The following is a 14,338-nucleotide window of genomic DNA, read 5'->3' on the forward strand; positions in this document are numbered from 1 at the left end:
TGCTCAAAGGGCTGTTGGACATCGTGGGATATTCTGGTAAAATAAAAAAAAGCCCACATTTTAAAACAAAACTTTGAAGTCCCAGAGATGTTTTCCATTTCTCTTTAACCCCACAGGTCAGTGACTGCAGTTACCAAAACAGCTGAGGTCCAGTAAAGCCCAACAAGTCTGAGGGTATCTTCTTTCCATACCCCCAAAAATGACTTGGAAAACTGTCAAATAATGTGTTTAGACATTAAAAAGCTGCTGCCATCCATGACTGAATAATGCAAATTGAGTGGTCAAGTGCAGTTTATTGAAGAGTGGGGAGAGAAAAAGCCTTCTGGCCTTGTATGAAGGAGAAAATACAGCCTTTGTGATAGTTTCAGTTTCATAAAATGTGGCTTTGAAGCTGTGTCAAGGTTTGTAATGTTCAGAACAAACCCTGGTGATGGAGATGGAGAGAAGAACTGGTAGGGCAGGCTTTCAGTAATTGCAATTTCTGTAACAATTATAAAGATATGTAGTCTTGAATACTTAAATATATTCCTAGATGCTCATAATTTTAGATTCCAAGTGTAAAAATCTTAGACAAATGCCTCTTTGAAGTCATTAAATTAGCTACTGCTGGGGTGTTACATATTCTCATCCTTTAGCCCAATTATCTATCCACACTTTCAAGAGGTTTTTTTCCTATATTTTTTAGGCTGAGATATGTCTGCAGTTACAGAAATCCCCTGTCTGCATCTGCTATTTGCTCTGCTGCCTCTGATTTTCTGCATTCTTCAGTACATTTACAACTTGTGTTCCAGATTCTCAGTTAAGTGATGGATCCACTGTGCTGGTACTGAGGGTATTGGGCTGACTGCTCAGTAAATCTGGAAGTCTGGTGAATATCTGGGGTGCTGTTGACTAAGAGAAAGGGAATATTGAATGCTTTAATAGGACTATAGATGCTCCTCCCTGAAATCCTTTCTCTCCAGGCTGTGACCATGCACTATTGGCTTTTGGGTTTACAGGCCCTGTAGAGAAAGCAGGAGGAATAATTTCCTCTTACTTGGTGCTGTCATCTCCAATGTCATGCTGGAATACTTAGATTTTTGGTGTTCAGATACTGCCTGTTGCCTACCATACTCCTTGACCTCGAAGCAGAGAAGATAATTTTTGTGGTTGTAATCCTTCAAGGGAAAATTTCCATCACTTCCCTTGGAAAAATCTTCCTTCCACAGGGCAAACCAAGGGCTGTAGCTGCTGGGTTCTGCCAGAAGCTGTCGGAGGTCCTGCAGCTCCTCTGGCAAACTGGAAGGAAGGGTGAAAGGGCTGCCAAAGAGCTGACATTTCTGAGAATGTGTTTGATTGGTGATGGAAAGAGGGGAAAAGACAGCTGAGCAGTGGACTGTGAGACAAAGCAAAGCCCTGCTCAAAGCTCTGTCAGGCTACACACACAGATGTCTGCCTTTTATTTTTACTGCGGTGTTTCAAGTCTCCCAATTTCTTAAATTTATTTTCTGATGAAGCAAGTAAGCTCTGGCAATGCAGTTAAACTGCTTCACAACCCACAGCAGCTTTGGTTTTTCATCCTCTCCCCTTTCTCAACAGCATAAATTCTCTTCAGGCCTTGTCTGGAGAGAACTAAAAATGGGTTTAAGGAGGCTCTACACTTCAGATCCCCCTTAGACTCTGTGGAATACTAATCTAGTTTTCTGGAGAAAGCCCTGGATCAGAGAACATCATACATTGTGGTTTTTCTCTAGCCAGCAAGGGAAGATAAACTCAGCCTCCTGTTGGCTCCAGCTCATGAGTTCCCTGAGGTTCAGAAGAGTCCAGGATGTGACTGCAAGGAAGCAGAACCTGGAGCACTGATGTGGGTTAGCAAGGCTACATTTCTGCCATGTTCTGTCAATGATTACATTTAGGGGCTGAGTATAGGATGCTGGAGCATGGAAAACTGGCTCAGGTGTCTTTTCTAACTTTATTTGACAACTGTACAATTTATTTGGATATTTCCCATATCATCAGGAAAATCTCTTTCCCCCAGATAATATATCAGTAATGCAAAGTGCCTTTTCTTTGGTTATTTTATTCTAGAACTTTGGCTCCACATTTATGTCTCATGACTAATTAATTTTGGAACCACGCTATGACAGTACTTTTAATTTCTGCACTCATAGAGGACATAGTAATTTTATCCAGCATGTGTAATAATTCCATTTGTTTTATTGCTTGGATATAAGCAGTCATTTACATTAATACACAGTTTCTTGTGAATGGTTAATAGTGAGGAAATTGCTGACTTGCAGTCATTTGATCTGCAAACATGTTCATTAAATTCAAATGCCTTCCTGGTTCTCTGCCCATTTGCACTGCCATGGCTGCTAAAAAATTTGAGCTTTCTCCTAAATTGCTGTTTCCTAGTCAACACAGCACCAAAGGGACATCATTAGGCTCTGATTAAGTTTTTCTGCAGAAGACATAAATACAGATGTTCTAATATTTTTCTTCCAGCAGCCTTTTAATACAATCCCTGTTTGCCTGACATCCTCTGGTGCACTGAAAATAAACACTGTGAGCACAGATGTAGGGTTTTGAAAGTAACAGAAGCCTCAGAACCTCCTGGAGGAGAAACTCCCCTCCTTCTGTGAGAGAAGGTGGTTTCCTAGGGATGGAGTCAAAATAAATCAAGATGTGGCTCCAGACTCCCTGATTCTTGCCTTTCCTTCTGTAATCCCCTCCTCCCTGTCCTACTTTCCAGCATGACGTTTCTATTCTGGGTTTCACCGTCCTGATTCATCAGCCCCGTGTGGCCCCAGCTGCTGCAGAGGTTTTAGTGGAGGGGGGAGTTGGGTGCAAGCAGCCTCAGACCTGTCCCTTCCACCAGTGGTTCATGGGGAGCTGAGCAGAAGGGGGGAGGATGCTGGAGGCTCTCAGATTTTGACAGGGAGCCTCAGATCCATCCCACGCGGGTGATCTCCAAACAGGAGGATGCCCAGTCTCACACTTGCTGCCCAAAGGCAACTTGGCACCCTCAGACACCTCATCCTGTACATCCTCAGCGTTGCCTCAGTGAAATGCAAGAAGAAAAGAGAAAATTCTCACACAGTGGTCTGAGCTCTGAGATGTTGGTTCGTGTCATCACTGTCAGTGTGCCAGGCAGCAGAACTGCAGCCCCTTTTAAAACTTTGGTGTTTCCACACAACCACTTGTCACAGCATCCCAGCCTGGCTGGGGTTGGAAGGGACCTTAAAGCTCACCCAGTGCCACCCCTCTGCCATGGTCAGGGACATCTCCCACAGCCCAGGGTGCTCCAAGCCCCATCCAACCTGGGCTGAGACACTGCCAGGGATGGGGCAGCCACAGCTTCTCTGGGAAACCTGGCACAGGGGCTCAGCACCCTCAGCAAAGAATTTCATCCTATTATCTTATCTCACTCTCCCCTCTTTCATCCTAAAGCCATTACCCCTCATCCCATCCCTGCAGGCCCTTGTCTCAAGTCCCTCCCCAGCTTTCCTGGAGCCCCTTCAGGCACTGGAAGGTGCTCTAAGGTCTGCCCATTGCAGCCTTCTCTTCTCCTCTCTGAACACCCCCAACTCTCTCAGCCTGGCTCCAGAGCTGCTCCAGCCCTCCCAGCATCTCCAGTGCCTCCTCTGCACTGGCTCCAACAGCTCCGTGTCCTTCTAGTGATGGGGACCCCAGACCTGGACCCCGCTTTACCCCAGGGGGGTCTCCCCAGAGCAGAGCAAAGGGGGACAATCCCCTCCCTTGCCCCGCTGCTCACACTACAGGGGATATCGCGCAGCTCAACCCCGTTCCAGCAGCAGAACTCCCGGCACCGGGTGTTTAACCACCCCCCCGGGGCTCGGCGAGCAGGGGGGGGGGGATCCCCTGTCCCGTCCCGTTGCGCCCCCCAGTCCAGGCTGTAGTTGCGCTCGGTGTCCGCCAGGCGGCTCCCTACGCGGCGGCGAGGGAGGAGGCGGAGGCGAAGGAGGAGGAGGCGGGGAGGGGAAATTTCCTGCCCGGCTGCCGCCGCCTCGGCCCGGAGACCGCCTCAGCGTCCCGCGGCCGCGCCCTCCGCCGCTGTGCGGGGGCGCCGAGGGGCCCCGGAGCTGCCGGCGAGGGAACCGCCGAGGCGAGGTAAGGGGACATTGGGCTGAGAGAGGGGACATGGGGCTGGGGGAGGCGGCATTGGGCTGGGGGAGGCGGCAGGTGCTGCCGCCGGGGGTGTTGGGGAGCTCCGTCCCCTTCTGGTTCCTCTGGGCTGCGCCTCGCCGAAGCCGCCCGGTGTTTGTTGGGCTCCATCCCGCACGGCTCCGGGAGGCGGCCCGGGCTGCCGGTTCCGCAGGGGCTGTCCCTGAGGACACGCGTGTCCCTTTCACCACGGGATGTCCCTTTCCTTTCTCCGCGGGATGTTCCATCCCCGGGAGTTCCCGCTGCCGGCCAACCCGCGGGAACCTTCCCGGGGGAGAGCGAGGGGGCTGCGGGCATCCCGGTGAGGTGGCACACGGCTGGGGTTTGGGGCGATGCGGGATGCACCGCAGCCCCAGGAATGGCCCCGCATTCCCCGTCCCATGCCCGGGAAGGCCTTTGGAGTCACCTCCAGGCTGGGAATAGGGTGTCTGGGCTGTCAGGTTCGGCCCTGGGATGGGTTTGGTGTGCGAACTTGAGCTTCCCGAAGCCGCTGATCTCTGCGCGGTTCCGCAGGGTTCGGACCCTGGGGCGAGCGGGACAGTTCGGGTGGACTCGGGGGGGAGAGAGCTGCGCACAAACCCTCCCGTTCCCTGTTGGTTAGAGTTAATGTTGTTAATATTCATGGTAATGTTGTTTAAACCCCGTCCATTCGTGCCTCGGTCAGTTTCCCGGGGCACTGCCGGCTTCACGCTGGGGTGCTTGGGCAGGCGCCTCGGTTCTGGCCCCAAATGGTGCCCCGGTGCTGGTTCTGCTGCTCCAGGAAAGGGAGTCACTAAAGGAACCGGTGCCGGTTCTGCTGCCCCCGGTTCCTCTCTGGGGGCAGAGCTTCCAGGCATGACGAGGCTCCTGAAGCTTGTGTGGAGGTGTAGGAATAAATCCTGCTGCTGGTGAACAACTTTGTATTTTCCTTATGCAGGCTGGGAGGGAGGAATCAAATGAAGCTTTCATAAAAAAAAACAGATAATCAAGTTTATTACTTCCGAAACCAAAGGGTTTTTTTTTTTTTGTCTTCTGCTTATGGTTTTAGCGTACTAGGAAAAATAATGATAAACCTCACAAAGAGAATGTAAAAGCGAATTTTAATGTTTCCCATCATCACATTTTGTTGCACTTTAATCCCGTGGGTTGGGGAAAGGGTCAATGGATGTCTGCTGTGGGATTGAAGTGTTTTCTTATTGGGAAAGGGTATCTCTTAAATTTTTAAATCTTTTTTTCCTGGGGGGTTCCTCTCCCCGTGGCTTATTTCCACAGAATGAGGTGATTTACTGTGTGTTCAGCTGTGTAGCTACTAACCCACTGCCTGTGTCTCATCTGTATGGGACAGAGGCTGCTGAGTTAAAAGAAAAAACGTGGTTTATTGAGCTTTTTTTCCCCCCTAAGATGTCGTAAGCTCTCTGAGAAACAAACTTGGAAAGTAGAAATAAAGAGGCTGAGGTTTGAGAAATATTTATTCTATGCATGGGAGTCTCAGCTTCTGTGCTGGTTGTGCTTTGGGGCTTGTAAAAAATTAACTTTTGGTGAAAATTAATGACATTCAGCTGGAAACTTGATGCCATTTAAAGAGGCTTTTTGTGTGTGTGTGTGGCTGTGATGTGCTGTCCTCATCCAGGAGGCATTTGAAGTTCCTGGTTAGCTGTGTGGGGTAAGAAGTGAAGCTGTTCTTGATGTGAGAAGATGCAGGTGGTCCAGGTGGGGCCTTGCTGGAGGTGGAAGTTGGGTTTTGAGTCACTAATGAAGGTAAAAGTCTCTAATTACTGTCAAGAGCAGCCTGGGGCTTGTGGAGCTGCTTGCATTTGCTTTGTGCTGGGGGGTGTTGGCATTTGTGGCCCAAAAAGGGGAAGGATGGAGGGGGGACAAGATGTTCTGAGGTCTGGGAGAGGAGCGGTGGCTGTGGTGGTGAAGGGGCTTAGGGTGAAAACATTTGTTTTTTTCAAGTGACAAAATCGGGGGTTTTTAGAAATGTGGGAGAAGAAGGGAAAGAAAATAATGTGAGAAGGAAAGTAGTGTGGGTGTTGGTGTTTGGCTCCTTTAATTTGCTCCCAAATGAAGACTTACACAGCAGCTGCGTTACACCAGCTCTTCTTGCTGGCTTTGCTTTGACTGATGTGCTATGTATTCCTTAATTACATCTAATATGTTCCTCCAAGTGAATGATAAAACCAGAATTCTTAGTTTAAAAGCTTCCTATGCCTGAAAGGCCTTTAATAAAACCAGAGGTCTTTAAATACCTCAAATCAGTTTGGTGCTGTTTGGGCTACAGTAATTTATCCTCAGCTCTTGAAATGCAGGTGCAAAGTGGATAATTTTAGCACATTTTGGTCCTAGTTAGCTTTTGTACCTTGCTTTCCCTTCTCTTTTCTGCTTCATCTGTTCCTGTTTATCTCTTGTCTGCCTCAAACAAGGTTTTCCATTTATCTGAGGTAAGGACTGACCTCCACCACAACAGCTGTCTTGGATCCTTGTTCTTCTTGGTCTTAATTTTTTTTCCTCCAGCCCCTCCATTGCCTTCTCAGCTCCTGGGTGGCGTGGCCGGGGTGTTGTCAGAAATGCTCCATGGGGGCTGAAATTATGGGGAGCTGGAAGGTGGTGGTTTGGGGGCTCTGCAAGGTCTGTGCCTCTTCATGTCACTTCTCATCAAACTGAAGCAAGGGATGGGCAGAGCTGTGGTCCTTGGGCCATGGTCATTGCATTGCCCAGCACATGGGCTCTTGTGTGTCCCCAGCTGGAAGGGGACAGCCTTTGGGGACACTGAAGTTTGTATTTTCTTGGTGCCTTTCTCACAGGACTGGGTGAGCTTCATTATAGCAAAACTTGCTCTCATTGAATGAGCTGGTTGATGGCAGGACACCTGCCTTGGACTGTGCCTGTCCTGTGCTTTTGGATTCTTCTTTAAGTTGTGCCAGAATTTAGTTTTGCTGTTTGTTTGTTGGTTTTTTTTGGTTGGTTTGGTTTGTTTGGTTTTTGTTTTTTCTGGTTATGGACAAAAGCTGCAGATGTGTTATTGACTGAACTAGTTCTAGAGCATATTATAGGGGTACTTTGACCGGTGTACTTAGTGACCTTTTTGTATTTCATTTAAGAGGTTATGTGAAGAAAAACAGGGGAAAGGATTACAAACTGTAAAGTAAAACAAAGGTGATGGAGCTGCAGTGCAGTGCTGCTTTGTCACAGTCATCCTGGGTGCTTCCTGAGAGGTCACCTACACTGAAGTGCTTGAATATTTCTTCGTGTTGCATGTGATGTCCCCTTGGTTTGCTCACCAGGATATTGCAGCAGGTCAGCTGTACTGTAGTGAAGAAAAAAAAAAAAAGATTAAATAAAATAAAGCTGAGGGGAGTGTTGGATGCTGTGTGGGATGCAAACCAGAGAGATAAAAAGGAAAACTGGATGTTTGCCTTGCTGATGTGAATGAGCTCACTGGAGGGAGTGGGAGGTTCTGCAGGAGAAATTGTTCAGTTCTGTAGGGAGGCTGAGGACTGTGTTTGTGTCTCCTGTGGATGTTGTAGTCATTTGGTAAATGTGAGACTGTATTTCAGTCTCTGTTTCCAAAACACTCCTCGGGGTGGATTTATGGCTGGGCTTAACACCAGGTAGAGATCCTGTGGCAGAAGGTGTCAGAGCACTTGGAAACCTGCAGCAGAGTGAAGGTGCTTTAGTGGGTGAAAAAATACCTTGTCTGGGTGTAGAAACATGGCAGTGAATGACTCTGTGTCTGCAAGGACCCTGAAAAATTCTCTGCAAAAGCAGTTGGCAACAAAACAGATTTTTTTTTTATTTTATTTTTAAAAAAGAAGGTGCTGTTGCATTGGTGCTGGCTGATCCCTGTGTGGAGCAGTGGTGGGGGCAAGCTGTGATCTCCTTCCTGCCCAGAGAACTGAGGTCCAGCTTCTTATTTTGGGGTGATCCTGGCAGTTTAGTTTTTATCCAAAATGTAGCAATCAGGGGATGAGATTGCTGAGTATTCAGCTCTGTGTCTGAGTTTAAGGAAAGGTGTGAAGGGCTCTCAGGAGTTTTGTCAGGATCAGCATGAGTGGTACATCCAAATCCAAAGAAATTGCTGATGGTTTGAAATAGGAGTCCTGCTCCCCAGAATCATCATCCTGTTTGAGTTCAGAGAGACCCCCCTGGTTTACCTAGCCCCAGAATGGAAGCCCTACACTGCATTTCCAGGAAATACTTCTTTAATTCATGTATAAATAGTGTTGTAAGAGCACCAAGACCTGGTTTTCTCAGTGAATAATGTGGGCAAATTTAAGCTTGGTTACTGGCCCCTTGTCCAGCTCTCCCTGGGATGCTTTGGCTTGGGAAGCATCAGTGAGGAGCCAGACCTGGGGATGCTGGGGCTTGGGATGAGCAGGTCTTTGTTTCTTGACAATCATTTCATTATTGATTTCTTGCTACAATGCCAATGAAATACAGAGGAATCCCTCTGCAACCTACAATACAATTTGGTGCCCCATCATCAGAAGTATTGTCAATTGAATTGGTACATTATTAAAGAGTTGTGAATTACCTGAGCATCCTTTAAGGGTACCCTGGATGTGCTGTTTGTTTCCTGGGTTTAGAGCTGTCTTGGGGAATGACTCATTTGTCCTGTTAACTGCTTTGGGATGTGATGCAGAGGAATTCAAGCTGAATGAGAAGTGGTGGTATCCACCAGGCAGCCTTGCACAGGCTTTTCTGCATCCTTTCTAACTGTTATCTTTATTTATTTATTCTCATTGCCTGTGCCCTTCTGCACAAGGCTTCATCCAGGTGTAGTCTTTGTCCTGGATGAGAATAATACATATTGCATAATCCCAAATACTATAAGGGCTAATATGTATTTAAAAAGTGCCTGTATTTACTCCAGACTTCTTGCTGAAATGTGGATACCTTTTAAAAGCATGTGTACAACAGACCACAAAACTTGTGTAAGCCAGAGCTGAAATGAGATACTGATAAGAGAGAGATTGAGTAACTCGGCAGCAATTCATTGGGATATTTGTGCAGGGTTTATTCTGGAGTTATTCACAACACAGGACGTGGTTTTAAGGCATGTGCAGAGTGTTGTGCCTTTTAATTCAGCTGGCTTACTGCAGGTGTAATAATTCCATCAGAGAGATCCTTTTGCCTGCCAAAATCCTTTTGTTTTGCCTGCAGAGGATGCCTTTGGGAAATGGAAGAATAGATGGGAGATTTCCTTGCTGATAGGAGAGGGTGATGCTGTCGGACTCTATTTTGCTTGCAGTGTGCTCAGGTTTTCCTTCCTAACCAAGCCAGCCAGCTGATTATCCCCAGTGAAACAGCTCCCTGACCCAGTGTAGCATTAAAGGCTGCTTTTTTCTGTCCTGGTGCTGCTGGGGAGCTAGAGGATGGGTGGCCTTGCTGACAGTCCTGGTGCATGGATGGGAGCCCTCATCCTGCCTGGTACTGTCTGCTGAGCAAACTCTCTTTCAAACAGCCATGCCCTAAAAATACCTTTCTTTTTTTTGACTCCTGACTCACTGCTGAAGTGGCAAAGTAAAAAGCTGCTTGCAGAAACCAGGTGCTTGGCCATGCAGAAGGGAGGTGTCTGTGCTCAGAGGTGTTTCCTGCCTCTGGGAAGAGAGAATACCAGAAAGGACTTTGTTGGGGTTCTGTTTTGCTTGCAGTGACACCTTGTTGTCCCCAGACAATGTGACACAACTCAGCTGTGGGTTTTTCTATGCCTTTTATGCCTGCTGTGAAGGGGGCAAAGTGTTCAGTTCTAAAAACTTAGCCTGCCAGTGATTTTCTTTTGGGAATGTAAGCAATAAATATTGCTAAGAGTGAGAGACCTGAGCAGGATTAAAACATTAAAAAAAAAAAGAGAAAAAGAATTAAAAATGAAAACTGTAAATCCTTTAAAGGTGAGATACCATCAAATAAAAATACATGAGTGGTGAACGTGGCCCTTTTTGGATGCTTGCTGTTGAGGAGGGGCAGCAGTTCCTTGCAGGAGAGCCAGGATGCCCCAGCAGCTGGGGAAAGGTGGGTACCCACCCCACCAGGGATGCAGCAGCATCAGGAATCAGCAGCACCAGAGCAGTCTGGAGAAGGTTTTGGGTCAATATGAATTATTAAGAAAAAGCACATCAGTGAATAGCACAGGTTGAGAAGGGAAGCAAGTGATGGTGTGACTCATCTGCCTTGAAAAGATCAGGACAAAATAGATAACCTGAAGGATAAGCTTTTCTGCCACAGCAGGGGAGTTAGATGAACTCTGAAGGGGTATTCTGCTTCTAGGTTTTACTCCATTTATAAGATAACTGAGATTGCCATACACAGCTCCACTTGCTTGACAAAAGATCTTATTCCTGAGACCAAGGGGTTTCTTGTTTCCTGATGGTTGGGGGTTGCTTCAGTGGCCCTGGCTCTTGAGTTTTCTTCCTCTTCAGTAAAATCTCTTTTATCTGAAATAATGTGTCAAGCAAGCTGCAGTGCATTGCTGCTGCAGGTCACAACCAGACTGGGATGGGTCGTGGCACCAGGATGCTTTGGAGCATCCCTTCCCTCTGGAGGTGTCATGGGAGTTGTACAGGTTGTAATCTAAAGGTCATGGTCCCTGGTGTCCTGTCTGTGTATTCCCAGGGATGGGATTGCACTCCATGGGGTTCATCCTGTGCTGTCTTTTATCCTGCTGTTTGCCCCCAGAATTTGTTACCTCCCTTGCTTTTTTTTTTTTTTAATTAGAATTTTATCAGCAACAAAAAATAACTCTTTGGAGATAGACAGAAAGCCCATGCAATCATGACATGAAGCCTAGGATGACAGTCTGTGGTTAAAGACCCTCTTGTTTTTAGTATATTTGATAAAGGATATGTAAATATTTCCTTACCAAGAGCTGTAATTCTGTAGCTTCAGAGCAGTTTTCTCTAGTACGTGGGATGCATTTTAATTTGTTTCTTAGGGGGATGATTCACTTTCCAACCAAGCTTTCAGTCTTTTAATTTATTTTTGGTATCATGTGGCAACTTGTAAGCTTATCTGTGTAAAATCTGCAGAGAATTTACCATAATTTATTAGGATACTTTCTTGTCTCACTTGCCTGAGCAGTGCTGGATCTGCTCTCACTCCTGAAGTCGAAATCTTCCCAATGCTGTGAGACTCTGGTAAGAAGAGTGTGAACCTTTTAAAATATGCTTTAATTTTTTTTTTTTCCTCAACAGACTTTATTGCTGAACATGTTGACTTCTTTATTAAATGAATTCCAACCTAACCCTGCAAACAAAGCAAACATAACCAAACAAACCCAATCCTGCCCAATACAAATCCATCTGTTTACCCTTCCTTCACCTTGCTTGTTGTTTCTTTATGTTCAATTCCCTTTGTGTTGTCTTTTGCCCTTTAATCTTTTTGTCTTTGCTGTTGGTCCTTTGATCATTATTTTTCTTGGCATTCCCAGCTTTAGTTTCTGCTGTACTGTGCTGTGTATTCCTGGAGCTGCAGGGCTGTGCTTTTCCAGGAGGAACAAGCTATTGATTTTAAACAAGCAATGAATAATGTTTGCATCCCATGTTCTGGGGGTTTAGATGGTTCAGGTACTTTTCTGAGGGTTTTTTGTAATTTAAAATTGGGTTTCATGGCTGTAGTCAATCATATTGCACAGTGTGACTTCATTTAATTACCCCCCCATATTAATTAATCTGCTGCCTGTCTTTCTGCTCTCATATTGCTGAAGAAGAGCTTTAGTACAACCAGGTTAAAGTGATGGATGTGTTTCCTGTGAGATGTAGGGATGAGTTTAAAATGGGTTCATCTTATTTTGTTTGCAGTTGTCAAAAGCTCATTAATATTAAAGCCAAACTACCTGGCTTGCTGCTTCAGATTGCTTTTAAATTACACACGTGCTGATCAGTCTTGAAAAGCCAAATTATAAACTCACTTGAGGGCACATTTCAAGGCCAGAGATAACATCACTTAATTCTAATCTGGTTGTCACAGGTTAACCTCCCACCTCCAGCACCTCTGGTTCCTGGAGCTGGGAGGGGAGAGGAAGAGGAGGGGGGGGGAGAGAGGAAGTTTTAGTGACTTAAATATTTCTGGGAAGGCAGGGAGGAAAGGAAAATGTGGAAAAAAGGGACCTATATTTAACTAATGATCTCTCTGCATTAATTGGTTTCAACTATTAGAAACAAACTGAGGAAGATGTGCTGGTGAGATAATGGGTAAACTCATCATCTGGGTTCTTCCTATTCCACCCTTGACCTGAATGGGTTGTGCAGGAGAGCTCTTAGCACTCAGATTCTTTCCTTTTTCTTTTTTTTTTAATATCTGTGGCAAATGGAGGAAGTTATTTAGAATAAGTTATGTGTAGACGTAACTTGATTGAGTTGTAATTTGTACTGAGGGAGCCTGAGAATTGCTCCAACTGTTTACCCTGGAAAGTTGGCCTCGTTTACCAGGATCTTCAGAGGAAGGAACTTGAATAATTTCCTTGAAAAATCACTGAACCCTCAAAACCTTCTTGGTAAACAGTGTGTCACGTTTCTGAAGGCCCTTGGCCAGCAGTTTATTCATTAAAATGAGAGCTTAATGCCTTCTAGAAAATGATGGGTTTTGCCCTGCCTGGCTCTGTATGCAGTTAACAGCTTTGGGCTCAGTTCTCTCAGTCTGCTGTCCTACCAGCATGTTGCTTTTTCCTCTAATAATGCTGTATTTAAATTACAGGAGGTTAATTGTGCACAGCATCTTTTAGTTTGGTGGGGTTTGTTGTTTATTTTTTGGGTTTTTTTGTACTGTCTTCCCTGAGCCTACCAGGCTCTTTCATAACTGTTTTAGCAGCACTCTCTGTATTCCTGATTAAAAAGGCAAGGAAAAGATCCTGCAGTGATTGAGTCTCCATGGCATCTTAGAAGGAGAGCAAAGCAGAGAAATACCCCTGGCAAAGTTCTTAACAGCTCACACTGTCCTGTTCCCTGATAAGATGCTGGTTTCTTTGAGGCATTGTGCTGTCTGACTGCTCCTGGACTGCAGCAGAGATTTTCAGAGCTGTCAGGCTCTGTGGGAATAGGAGGTGCCTCCTGCTTCTCTTTGGTGGTTGTGTAAAAGAGAAGTGAAACACAGGGAGAGCCCAGAGCTGGGGCTGGCTGCCAGCTCTCTCCTGCCATCAGCAGCAGTGCTGGTGTTGCAACTTGGTCATTCCATGCAGGATGCTTTCTTTGGTGCTGAAGATATTCTTGAAGGGCAGTTTTTCTCTGTGTGTGTTTGCTGAAACTGGACTTGAAGGTGTCTGGTTATAAAGTGCTGAAAGGACAAAATAAAACGATGATAGGAAATGCCCTCTGGGAGAGGGATGTGATTTTTTTTCTTTTTTTTTGGTGTTTTTTAGAAGAGAAATTATGTGGCTTGCAGAACAGGATGAAAGGTGTGTGCAGTGCTTGCTTTACCAGCAGTAGAGCAGAAAAAGGTGATGATTTTGTGTTTTTGAGACCTTGTATTTGTTTACCTTAGCTCTTGCAGCAAGCTGGGACCCTCCAGTGACTCTGGTTTTGGAGGCAAAGCTCCTCTTGGTCTGATGGATAACAGGAGTATCCCATCCAGCCTGGCTGGGATCTGCTGGGATCCACCAGAACTCTCCAGCCCCTTAGAAAGGATGCAGTGTTGATTTGGGGACAGCCCATCCCTGAGCTGCTGTCCCCAGTGCCCCTCATTCCAGAGGCTGCGTGGAGCTGGGAGGCTGCCAGGGCTGGAGCTGTAATCGGAACCAGCTCCGGAGCGTGGGAAAGGAAGGAACAATCCTGCAGGATGGAAGGCAGTCAAGAAGCAGACCCAGCTGTCAAGGGGCCATTGGTGGGGGGGGGGGGAAAGCATTCTGTGTCCATTTTCCAGCTAGAAATGAATTTGGAGGTGGTGGAGGTGTGTTATGCTTTGCATTTTATTTTTCTGTACCTGAATTTATGTTTCAAACTGGGAATAAACCAAGAGGTTTCAAGCTCTTGAAATGGGAAGGTTTCTTCTACCCATCATCTCCTCCAAACCCTCATGGGTTTGATGGTACTTATTGAAACCCTATGCAAGATGTGAGAATGAAATGAAAAAGCTGGAATTTTCAAGAAAAATTGAGTGTTTCCCCCCAGGAGGTGATAGGGGCACATCTGGTGATGCCTGCCAGGCTGCTGCCCATCCCTGGTGTGAGGCCCCACAAACACCCATTGTGTTGGGCATCACCAGG

General features: G+C 46.3%; 1 protein-coding gene across 1 annotated transcript in view; it reads left to right on the forward strand.

Annotated features, from left to right (window-relative positions):
- The first annotated feature begins 3,958 nt into the window (after positions 1–3,958).
- The window catches only part of PTPRE (protein tyrosine phosphatase receptor type E), a 68,495-nt gene continuing 58,115 nt past the window's right edge, over positions 3,959–14,338 (forward strand). Inside the window, exon 1 of the mRNA XM_030453499.1 lies at positions 3,959–4,110. The gene's annotated coding sequence lies outside the window, so the exon portion shown is untranslated. The remainder of the gene's footprint in view (positions 4,111–14,338) is intronic.

The sequence above is a fragment of the Calypte anna genome, chromosome 6 (assembly GCF_003957555.1).
Source record: "Calypte anna isolate BGI_N300 chromosome 6, bCalAnn1_v1.p, whole genome shotgun sequence".
In the NCBI taxonomy this organism is placed as follows: Eukaryota; Metazoa; Chordata; class Aves; order Apodiformes; family Trochilidae; genus Calypte; species Calypte anna.